We start from the raw sequence: 12,128 nt of genomic DNA on the forward strand, positions 1-12,128 counted from the left end.
TTCCTTCCAGCTGGCATTTGCTTAAACCCTCAACAACTTGTTGTAAAACACAAGTTAAGCTATTTGCTTTTCACGATGGTAGAGCCACAAGCTCCTGAGGGCAGTGCCAGGCACACCATAAGGCAGCACATGGCATCTGCGGGTGCAAGGAATGGAAACACAGGTTCCCAAGGGGGCATCTTTCCTATTCCCCTGTTGAGTTACGGCAAGTGTCATGGTTACATCACCTATTTTTCATTCCCTTGCGCCTAACATTGAGGCATAATGAAACAATAAGTAATCCAGCATCTCTCAGCAGTATACAAAAGCACTCTGGTTCAGTTCTGCAGAGATGGACTGTACAGTGTGTGGTGTTGCAGGAAGGAGGAGAGTCTGATACCAAAAGCCTGGCTGCCCATTTTTATTTGCTACACTCCTTGAAGAGCAGTGATGGCAAGCGAGATAGAGGCATGGCAGAGAAAAGCCTTACTCCTCACCCTGCTCCCTCAAATCACCCTCCTGGTTAACCAAGCAAGACCACAAATGCCTGAGATGGTTAATGCCAATTTGCAAACTACATGGGGGAAAGCAGGTGAAAGCAGGAGGATTGTTCTCAGGATGATGCTCTCAGGAGACAGATTATCCAAGGTAATTTACAAAAGAATGTGTAAGTGGGATTCTTGGGCCTCTACCCAGCTGCCTTTCCCCAGACTCAAGCCATCACTGACTTGGGGAGAAGGGTGTTTCTTGACAGAATCCATAGACCTGCACCATGGCCGTGAGTCAGGCTGTTCAAGCAGAGGTGCAGGAACCACTCACTGGGAGACCCAGAGATGGCTCCTGCTGTGCTGCCACCCCCATGTCCCTTGGCAGATCACCTTGGCTCAGGCAGAAGGGCCTCGGAGCCACCTCTTTGCCCATTTATCCAGACCAAAAGAAGTGGGGACATTTCTTAGCAAGCATAGGAAGCGTTGACAGCCCATGGTCTCCAGGTAAAACATGCAGCTGCCTTTGATGACAGGCAGAACAGACACCAGTGTTACATGCACGCCATAGGGGAAGCGCCTGGTAATGGGCCTACATTAAGAAAGAATAAATTAATAATCAGGAACAATTTCTGAGCTGACGTCTGCTTCAGCCTGTGAGATAGTCTCTGAGCAGCTAAAACTAGAACAAAGCAATTCCTGGGGAACAAGTCAAAGAGAAAAGCCTGCACTGGTCTGTCAGGAAGGTGGGCGGCAGTGCCTGGATAATCTCATTTCAAAGTTTCTTCCTTCTGCTTTTCCCCACCTTGTTTTCCCACTTAGGTTCTTGCCTTGTAGAAACTGTTGGGCTATGCCTCTGGTACCCCATGATTTCTTCCGTACTGTCTTTCTCACCAAGGGAAGTTCAATGTAGGATTCCTGAAGAGGACAGTTATCATTTGTCCCAGGGGTGTTAACACCGACTATGACTGATGGAGATGGGCATGTGATGGCTTGGCCAGTCTGCTGCACAGCAGGTGTGTTTACACTGCACTTCACTGGGACCCTGCTATTTCATTTAATATTCCAACTTTTCCAGATTGTGAAGGAATATGAAGCGTGTGATGCAGAATAAAAGCAATCTCTATGTAATTCCATATTCCCATTAAGAACTTGCTCACCAGAAAAATCATGCTGAAAAGAGTGAGATTAAATAAACAGGTGATGTTTCAGCCCAGGGTCAGGGCAGTTAACACAGACGCAAAATGCTATGCATTGACCAGTATAAGGCTCTTCCCTTAACACATGACAGAAATTACAGAAGGTAGAACAGCTGCCATCCACTTTCACAAGGACAATAGCCTCAAATGCCCTTCTAGAACTGCTGTCAGGATCTTCCCACCCTACAACTGCTCTTGAAAAATAGGAGAGGGCCTTGGTGGCTGGGACCACGCAGGAGCAACAAGGATGCTGCTGCTGTATGTGATGCAGTACAGCAGTTTTAAGTTTTATAGTGTGGGAGGTCCAAATGGTCAGCATCTCCTCTCCAGTCTTTCTTGGAAAAAGGAGAAAAGGTTTTGGCTGATTCTTGCTCTTCACACAAACACTATGACCACAGTTTAAGCATTACAAGGGTTTACAGAAGTTCTCCCCTTTGGTGGTATAGGGTTGAGCAGCAGACTTCCTGCATGTTTAAGGGTTATAAATTATAGTATCTGTTTTTAAGACTAGAGGTAATATTTTCCTATGGTTTAATAATTGCACTGAGAAGGTCCCTGTAACTGCTGGCAGCAGTAGGGGTCACTGCAGTGTGTTAAGTGGGAGAATTCAACTAAAAGTAAAAGCCTAAGGGGGAAAAAACCCAACAAGCTGAAGTATTTGTGACAGCTCGCCCCAGAAGCCGTATCAGTCTGCCAGGATTGCACAACCCAGGAGTTGGGAGTGAAGCAAAACCATCCACTGTCTAATGCTCAAGAGCTCTTTAACCCACTCCATCTTCAGCTGCTTTCTGTTGCTGGCTGCTTTTAACCTAGATTTCAGCCTCCAGAACTTTTATTTCTGGCTGCAGCTTCATTAGCAGAGACATGGTCCCCATTCAGTTCCTTCCAGAGATGTAGGCTACATCCCCAAAGTACCTTTTTGGGGAAGTTGTCTGATATACTCTCAGACTAAGTGTGCAGTGCCCTGGAAAATAAGGAGGAGCATAGCTTCAAGAATGCATTTTCCCCTCAGTACTGAGGAGTTCAGCCTCACTGGTGAAGCTTTTAGATGGGGTTGTTCTTTTCTAACCATTGCCAGTTTTGTTTCCAAATTGATAGGACTGTTGTTTTAAAGGACATGGAGCCCTCTTTTCCCTTTCTTTGTCTCTTTCCCTCTCCTTTCAGAGTAGGAACACTGGATGCAACACTTTCTCTGCTTTTCACACCTCCATTTTTGAGGCCCTCTTATACAGGCAGCTGGGGAAGAGGTTACCTTGCACAAAAAGGGTCTATGCACATGGCAATGCAACAGCTTCCAGGAACTCTCAGTGATCAGACAGACCCTCATCCTCACCTGCAAAGTGCTGTTCTGTTGAGCCTGTAGGAATCCCAATTTTCCGAAATACTCCTCATTTCCTGCATGTAAATAATCTCCTGTGACTACATAGACAGGCTGTACAAGGGGGAGTACAGCAGGCTGGGGTCCCCCTTGCAGAGGTGCTCACAAACATCCCTGGCATCTCCCTTACTTTGAGGCTGTCAGTCTGCATCTTGTCTTCCTCCAGAACTAGCTGTGGTCTGACAGTATCAAGATGGAGGTTGAAAGTAAAACAAGTTATTTTAAAGTGAAAATGCCTCAGTAGAAGCCTTCTCAGTTTCACATCTCTGCCATCCACTTGGTCACTGAAGCCGGGAAGAGGGAATGGGAGTTTAAAAGCTGGTCCTCTCTTTTCAGAAGGGTCTATATTCTTCTTTTGTTGGCAGGTGAGAAGTTTCCCTGAGAGGGATGGTTGTAAACTGTCTCCAGTCCCAAAGCCCTGTAACCATGTCAACAAAGCACAACACTTAGCTGTTTAGGTCTGCTGCGAGACTGGATTTATCAGCTCAAACACCCAGGCAATTACACCACCTGCAGTCTTGAACCAGAGTCCAGGCAGCCCAAAATACAGCCCAAACAAGTTTGCATCTGGCTGCTGAAGATTGTGTAAGACATACCTATGTCTACTGGCATCAGCTCAAAACATTTCTTTGGTTTAGAAAGCATCAATGCCAGAAAGTGGATTTGGGATGCTGAACATCAACAGCAGAGCTGCTCCCACAACAGCTGTGTACATTAACAAATTCTCATAGTATGCCTTGGAGGAGATGCTGAGGCTGGCATTTCTGGTCCCTCTTCACAAGTAGGGCCATTGCAGGGGGACTGAAATAAGCAACTCCCAGCGCCTCCGACAAGCAGCCCACGAGACCATGAACAGAGCTATATTACAAGTGAGCTTTGCACTCAGGACTGCTGGTCCCACATGCTGGACTCAGACATCCTGACAAGAAGAGACAAAGCTTTGAAACCTAAAAGTGTGTTGCATGCCTCCACACTGACCACCTCTCCATCACTCCTGTGGGGTTTCAAGGGGCTTTACAAACAGCAGGTTTGGTTTGATAGAGGTCAAACTACAGGAGATGGGTCATTTGCTACTGCAGCATATTCTGTGGTTGAGGTAACCCAAATCTGCTGCATCCTCTTCTCCTGCCTCAACCACAAAAAGCTGCTTTTTCCTTTAAGGTGGCCTTCTAGCTGTGCTTGCTGCCCCAGCAGGCTTGTGATCTTACTCTCTCTCAAGGCAAAACCAGCACAAAAGGCATTGGCTGCTCTCCACTCCAAACATCTGCCAGGTTATGAGATCGATGGAGTTCATTTTAAAACGTATTGTGAATTGGAACAACGTAAGAAGCTAACAACAATCATTCTGCTGAATGTAGCAACTTATATCCCAAAGGACCTCAGCACAGTCAATTTACAAAAAAAATGCACGCAAAACAGTAAGTGCTTTTATATTTCAAGTCATCTCTTGTGAAACTTGACCTCTGCAGGACTTTCGCAATTAGATCTCTTTTGAAAACCTGTATAAATCCTCCCTTACTATCTGTATGTTTTAAGTGTGTGAGCCCCAGAAATATCCAGCGCAGACATGCACTAGGGAAAAGTGTGCACGCACACACACTCCAGCAGTGCCCCTGAATTGCTTTTCTTATGCCTTCCATGCAATGAGCGTGTGATTTCACATCACACCCCACAACTTCTCAGCCAACATTAGCAACTTTTCCTTTTCTTACAGCCAAGGTGCCTCTCAGAGCTCCACCTGGTTGGCAACTCAATCAAGCCCTCGACTCCCTACATAGGACACAGTTTCAGCAGCACACAGCTTCTCAAATTAACAAGAAAACCCAAGGCTAGAAGCTGAAACTAGACAAAGTAAAGCGTGGAAGTATTTAACTTTGAAGGTGATAAAGCACTGGAACAATTTAACAAGGTGAATCTTCCATCACTGGAAAATTTTAAGCCAAGTGGGGATGTTTTCTATATTCAATGCTGCACTTCAAGGAGGAGTCAATTGAGGGCAGTCCTGTGACTTGCTCTCTGCAGGAGGTCAGATGGAGAAGATCACAAGAGCCTCTCTGACCCCATAACCCAGGAATTAATGCCTGGGAGGAGTTTCTTGTAAAATCTGTCAAACCACTGCCCTTTAAATCCCTACCTACAGCTTCTCTGCTATGAAGTCATAATGTAGAATCAATTAAAGAGCAGGGAAGATGGAAAAGGGGAAAAAAATAAAAAGATTACTGAATAATGGAGACCAAGGCACAGTAAAAGGATGATGGAAGTTTGAGCATTGCCTCTACATCAGGCTGAATAGGACCTATTCTGGGCTCCCGGAGATCATGGGAGTTTTGCTATTATTGACTTCACTGGTACTCACTTTGTGTCCTCTGCAGATAAGCAGAGGACACGGGTTTGCGTTCTGCTGGGTTGTGAAGCCTGTGTAATTCCCAAACACTAAACAGTCCCACTACATAGCTAGCCTAGGTGCAAAGTTATTATTCTTTCATTTTAACCTCCCAACCAAGCTGCCTCTGATTATAACTCTAGACCAATAGGGACTTCATAGGGATAAAAGGAAAACAAAACAAAAAAAAAAAAGGAGGAGGTTGGGGTGCGGAGAGGAACCCCAAAACTGCCTTTCTATTATTATCATACTGCTGCTTTAGAATCAGAAAATAAAAACCTTCACTGGTAGATCTGGGTTTCTAAATGCATCCTATAGAGCTGGCAGGGGATTGTACAAGGAATGAAAGCCAGACTGCACAAATCCTCAGAAAGCCACCAGAGGGTAGCAAAACATTTTAGACAGCTGCTAACAGAAGCTCAGGCAAACCAGCCTGATCCTACCTACATCTCCCTCCTCACTTGCTGGTTGCTATTTCCATAGTGACTGCGTCACCCCCCAGGCCAACTCTCCCCTGCAGCAGTGGACAGCAGGCAATATCACGCTGCAATAGCACAGTAGTACATACAGTACAAACAGTACCACAGGATGGGGAGGCTGCAGGGAGGGGAAGAGGGTCAGGAGGGCAAACAGCTGTTTCCAGTGGTTTGGAGAAGACAGCCACACCAGTAACTCCCCACATTAGGAGCCACAGGGTTACTCCACAGTCTTGCTTATGCAACATCCAAATGACACCCAGCCTGAACTGCTGCTGGCCAGCCTTGAGGTTTTGACTTTCTCATAGGTGTGAAAAGTACAGGAGGAGACAGACATACGATTTTTATAATATCATGCTTTCCCCATCTCTCCAAAAGTCTCCATTTTCCAGCTTGCAGATTCCCACCCCACTTACATGGAAAGACCTCAGCTCTGCAACTGCTTCAAGAAACCAATGAATCAACCCATCCTGATCTCTCTCACATGCTTTCTGTTGAGTGTTACAGTAGGAAGACTTGCAGTAACTTTTGTTTTTAAAGTTCCTGTATTTAAAATTGTCACCAGGATTATTCAAGCTAGGATACAATGAGCCCTGTTGCCCTGTTTGGAGAAGCTTGTATGGAGCAAGGAAATCAGATAAATTAAAAAAAAAAAAAAAAGACAACTTAAAAAGAGTCTGTCTTTTAAAGAGCTAACTTTTTTTTCATGCACAGTCTGTGGGAACCAAAAATAGCTCCTGAATATTTCAGCAAATCATTCCCAATAATTAAAATTGTGATGTGTTTGCTGTCAATCCCAAATGCAGCAAAAGCCAGACATATTATTCACTACAAATTATTTATCCAGCTGCACTTGCAGAGTTGAAAATTTCCGTTCCCTTAGACCTAAGTTCAAAGAAACCTCTAAATCAGAAATTCTCTCATATCTGCCCATTGCTAAAAAAAAAGACAAACTAACCTTCCCTTGTCCTTCCTATTTATTTAATACAGGTGTGTCTCACCAAGCAGATTAACACTGTAGTGCAGCTGACACTTTGCATCGATTGTCAAGTTATGTCTATTCAGTACAGCTGCTTTCAGTGACTATTACATACGGATGGAAGTCATTAAATAGATCTTCCGCAAACTGTACTCCAAACTGGAGTCTCCTGCTTGCTCTGCCCAGGTACCATGCCATACCTGAGGATTAACTCTTTTCCACATAGTCAGGAAGCAATGAGAGGCAGAGGAAAGGCTCTTGCAGACCTCCAGTTCTAGGGAAAAGCTTCTGCCGCTGTAGAGAACTTGATTATCAGTCCTGCCCCATCAATAGTAGAGACATTTACTTACAGGCTCCATGAAGCAGACACCAAATCTAGGATAGTTAGGGCACAGGCATTTCAGTCTGAGATTCCCTACTGCCTAACCCAATACATCTGAATATTTAATATAAATTCGTCTGTTATTACAAATCACTCGACCAAGTTCTAACTGACCTTCAGTCTGAGACATTCTGGGGCAGGACAGTGAGCTCAAACAGACCCTTCCCCAAACTGACTGTTTGCTGTGCATGGTTCCAAACAAAAAAAATCATTCCCCTTCTTTATTCTTGTCCCAGTAATCTTTGTGTCTTTCATAACACACAAGAAAGCTGTTGACAGTCCAAAACATAACAAATACAGTGACAGAAAGAGGCTCGACAGACATTTAGCTCAGGGAACAAGAAACCGAGTCAGGAGGTACAGAGCCCTTTCTCAGCTTTGTGCTACTGATTTCTGCAGGACATTGCATCAAGCCCTGAAGGCAGGGACAGAGGCCAGAAGGTGCTTGTACATTAATAAGTCCTTCTTGCCCAACAGATGCCCTTTCTTGGCAAAACAGTCCCTTTCTATAGAGGATCAAGAATGTGTTGTGCAACTGACTGGTAATTTTACAGCTCGAGCTTGGACACGCTAGCTTTCTAGGGGCACAGAGAGATGAGACCACCCCTCCATCTGGGATATTCATGATGTCCTAATAAAAAAAAGTTAGCTGTAGCTTCTCACTCAAGAAACATCCACTCTAGGAGCCTGTTTTTTCCTAAACTCCTCCTAGTTCTTGCAGAGTCAAAGCAGAAAATCAATAGTGGGCAAATATAGTAAGGCAGTGCAGGAAAAATGATCAAATCAGCAGAAAGAGGTGAGTTAAACTCAAGTTTATGTAGACAGAAGAGGCACAGAAGTGTTGTAGGAAGACAAAGGCATTCATTTTCAGATCTGAATAAGTGAGAACTATATGAAATCTGGCCCAAAGGCTAATAAAAGCAAAATCTTCCTAACAGTGGTTAGATCACATGTGTTCACATGGAGCGTGCCTGGGTGGTTCAGACTGCAGTATTTTAGACCAAGAGGGTTTAGAAGTAGTCGTAGTCTAGAAAAATAAAGATAGTGACAAAACACACAGCCTAGACAACATGTTGTATCTTCCCCATTCATCCCTTAGACCCTGTCCTGGAAACTGTAACTCACAGAGTTAAAGTTTCAGATGAAGCAGCTCATTCCATACTGGTATGGACAAGGCCTGAGGGCTGAACCCTATACTGTAAGCTCTTTAGGAAGATACAAGTCCTCCCTTGTAAAACTTCCAAGATCCCATCCTAATGGAAATTATCGTACCAGAGGAAACAACAACAAACACACACACTAAAAATAAATAAATAAAAACCAAACCAAACAACTACCACACACACCAAAACAAAAAAACACACAACACCACACCACAAAGTTAACACATAGCAGGAAGACAGCCCATTCAATTCTTTTGGTCTTTGCATCACTGCACTAATAAATACTCTCCAAGTAAAACCCTTACCACTTGGCTTAGTATCTTGCTCCAGTTTTAGATTCAGTTTTGACCCACGTTATTGCAGATCAAGATCAAAAAAGTGCTTCCAATTCAGTCATGGCTCAAGGAAAAACAAAAAACTATGTAGTTTCAACGAGTTTTCAGTTTGTTGGACATTTGGTCCTAGAGATCTATCCAGGAAAGACAGGGTTTGTTTCTCACCAACTGACCAGAGCTGTGGTACAGAAATTAGCTAGGATTTGAGGCTGGACAATTGCTTTCCTCTCCTGAGAGGTGTGTTCCACTGCTTGCGTTCACAGACATGCACACCCTTGCTTTGGTGACCACATAAGGTAACCTTGTGAGTGCATCAAGAGAACTGGTGAGCATCATACATGGCTTACAGACCTTTCCAGGGAGAGACTGTGTTTACACAGCTTGGTGAGGTTTTATCCATTTGCTCCTGCCATTCCAGTGTGGATAAACATTCACCACCATTCCCACTTCTTCACTCAGTTTGGTCCCTCTGGCTCCTATTATATCTGCGTAGATGTTGCTGGTGGGCTTCCACAGGCACCAGAAATGTGCTTCTGTCTACCCAGAGCTTCACAATCTATGCTTCATTCATTCAGTTGTTCATTGCTGTTTCCTTTGTGGCCAAGAACCTTGTCAGGCATCACAAGTTACTCTGTAAATCCCAGGGCAGACCACATTAGGAAGCAAATTCAGACATACACTCAACACAGCAGCACACACAGCAGGGAAATCAATCACCTAATATATGTATCCATTGCCACTTAAGGAGTCATAGGGTGCCCTGCTTGGCTTGCATGCTGTACTAGCTCTGCCTGCACTATCATGGATATCTTGGGCTCCTTGGAGAGACTGAAATGGGACTAGACACCAGTGCTTGGCAAATGAGCCTCACCCATAAAATCCTTCTGGCCAATCCCATTTTTGCCTTAAGTTAGACAACATACAGCGTAAGTGTTTTTGCCAGCATTGTCAGCAAATATTTCTGCTAAAAGCCATGTGTCAGGCTGAACAGTAAATTGCTATATCAGTTCTTAGCTCAGCCCCAAACATACTTGAGAGAATCACCTCAGAAATTTATCACACATTCTTCATCCCATCCATTCCAACATCTTCCCTGAAATGAGGCAGAGACATACCAGGTGAGATGATACTGAATAATGACTGCCAGCTACTCCTTGAGAGTCAGCACTTACCCTAAAACACTGCAGTTTCTCAATTGCTCTATACACACAAACCCAGCAACACTCATATGGACCTTGCAATGCCTGAAATACAGTTTTTTAGAGGGGGATATCCTTTTCATAAATAGTTCAGCTTTTCTGACATGGTCTGGCTGGTATCCACGTGGAGAAGAACACAGCCTAGGTCTCAGGGCTGAAGCTCCAGGATGCCTGTCTGGGAGCTACACAAGCTGAGGAACAACGACATGTGCTTAGTCTGTACTCTGCCATACCTGGTGGCAAGTACAGGTTGAATATTTTTTCCCTCTGCACACAAATTGCTTCATGATGACATTCTCTAGAGAAAAATGCCATTGCACCTGATTCCCCCCGCCCAGTTTTTAAGTAGTACAGTAGTATGGCTGAATGAGGAAAAAAAGTTCACATTTCTCACTAAGAAAAACTGTGTGGGAAAAGTGCATTTGCAGAGCACGTGGCATAACAGGAAAAGATTGTCAGATTACCTGGAGAATTGATATTTGCCTCCACTAAAGCCCTACTTTTGTTCAAAGCCCTACTTGCAAACTCTCAGAGAGACAATAATACAGATTTTTCTTATGGTATTTCAGATTAGTTGCTGCATAAAAAAGGAAGTATCCTCCAAATGTGGTATCTTTAATAGAAGCTTCTGATTCACACATTTGCCATTTGGGGATATTAGGTATGTATGTATTTTTAATGAAGATATAGAACATCATAAGGAAATCACCAAATTCACAAATCTATTTATGTATAGAGTTTAGTGTGCAATGATGCCAGATTCCACAATAACATCATGCTGTGAGTGTGCTTCCATCACCAGCCCTCAGCACATTCACATCATGCAGCAGAGAAGCCACAGGTTGAGAAGGATCACACCCAAGGAGTTTTTCTAGCGCATTAAAACATTTTTGTCTTAAATTAAGTGATGTCCCATGTATATTCCATTTCAGATATACTGAAAGTTCACAGACTCTACTTTTTCTAGCTGATTTTAATATTACTTTCCAACTGGTGGAAACTGTGATATGAAGCTGTGTAAAACAAGATTTTTTTTAAAGATAAAAAGGGGCAGAAAAAGACCTAAATCCAAAATTTGAGGATAGACCACACTAGCTACATCCATACAGCTTAAGATACTCTCAAACACAGGCAAAAGGCTCTCCACCACTTAAACTGTGAGTTACGGTTTAACCTCTGACCATCCAGGCATACAGAACCAGTCTAGCACACCATATGGTGGGCATAAAAAACCAACCCAGAGCATCCGTGGAAAAGCACCTCTTGGTTACACCATGTTCACACAGGGGAGTCAGCCCCAGACCCCACACCTACACAAAGTGAGCCAAAGGTCCCTCCACACCTCTCACAGCCCCATCTCCCCAGGTCCCAGTTTTATTTGATGAGGTTTTTTAGAACATTATCTCTTCATTATCTGCTTGTACAAGCAAAAACTTTCCTATGTGTTCTTATTCAAGGGAGAACTTCAAAGAACAAAGGCTGCTCTTCCGTAATGCATCACTTCATGAACAGATCAAACAAGGTCTCAACGAAAAACCACAAGCTTTTATTCATACCCATCGACCTACTAATAAATGAACAGAGGATAACCACAGAAATAAGGAGCTTGCCACGCTTGAAACCTTCCTGAGTGCCTTCCGGAGATGCAGCTCACTCCTTTACACCCATACACCACCAGTGGTCTTCAAAACACAGTATAAATTATTTGGCATGTGAGACACAGCATCTTCAGAAATACATGTTCGAAGTGATTAGGAAAGCTGATGAAGCACAGCAGTCATGGAGATTTGCTTTCTGCTTCTCCGCGGAGACAGAATAAATTGACTTGTCTTAGTTCAGTACCACAGTCAGTCCAAAATATTACACCTAAGAATGTTTTTATTTAAGCTGTACACTACTAATGCTGTATGTTTTGCATATAGAGAACGTAGAAATAATACTACGAAAGAAGTTAATAATTTTATGTCTCAAGCTATTTTTTTTATTCCTTTAGCAGATGTGAGCATGCAAAGTAGGTTCTCAATTTAACCAAGAGCTAACCTTGGCATCAAATCAGTGCTGATACAACCAAGATGTTTTTCTCTCCCTCTGCTAGCTACCACCTCACATCTTATAGACAACGTGTCTTGTGACCATTATCAGCATCAATTATAAAAGGCATCTGCCTTCA

Source organism: Nesoenas mayeri, assembly GCF_963082525.1.
Source record: "Nesoenas mayeri genome assembly, chromosome: 9".
In the NCBI taxonomy this organism is placed as follows: Eukaryota; Metazoa; Chordata; class Aves; order Columbiformes; family Columbidae; genus Nesoenas; species Nesoenas mayeri.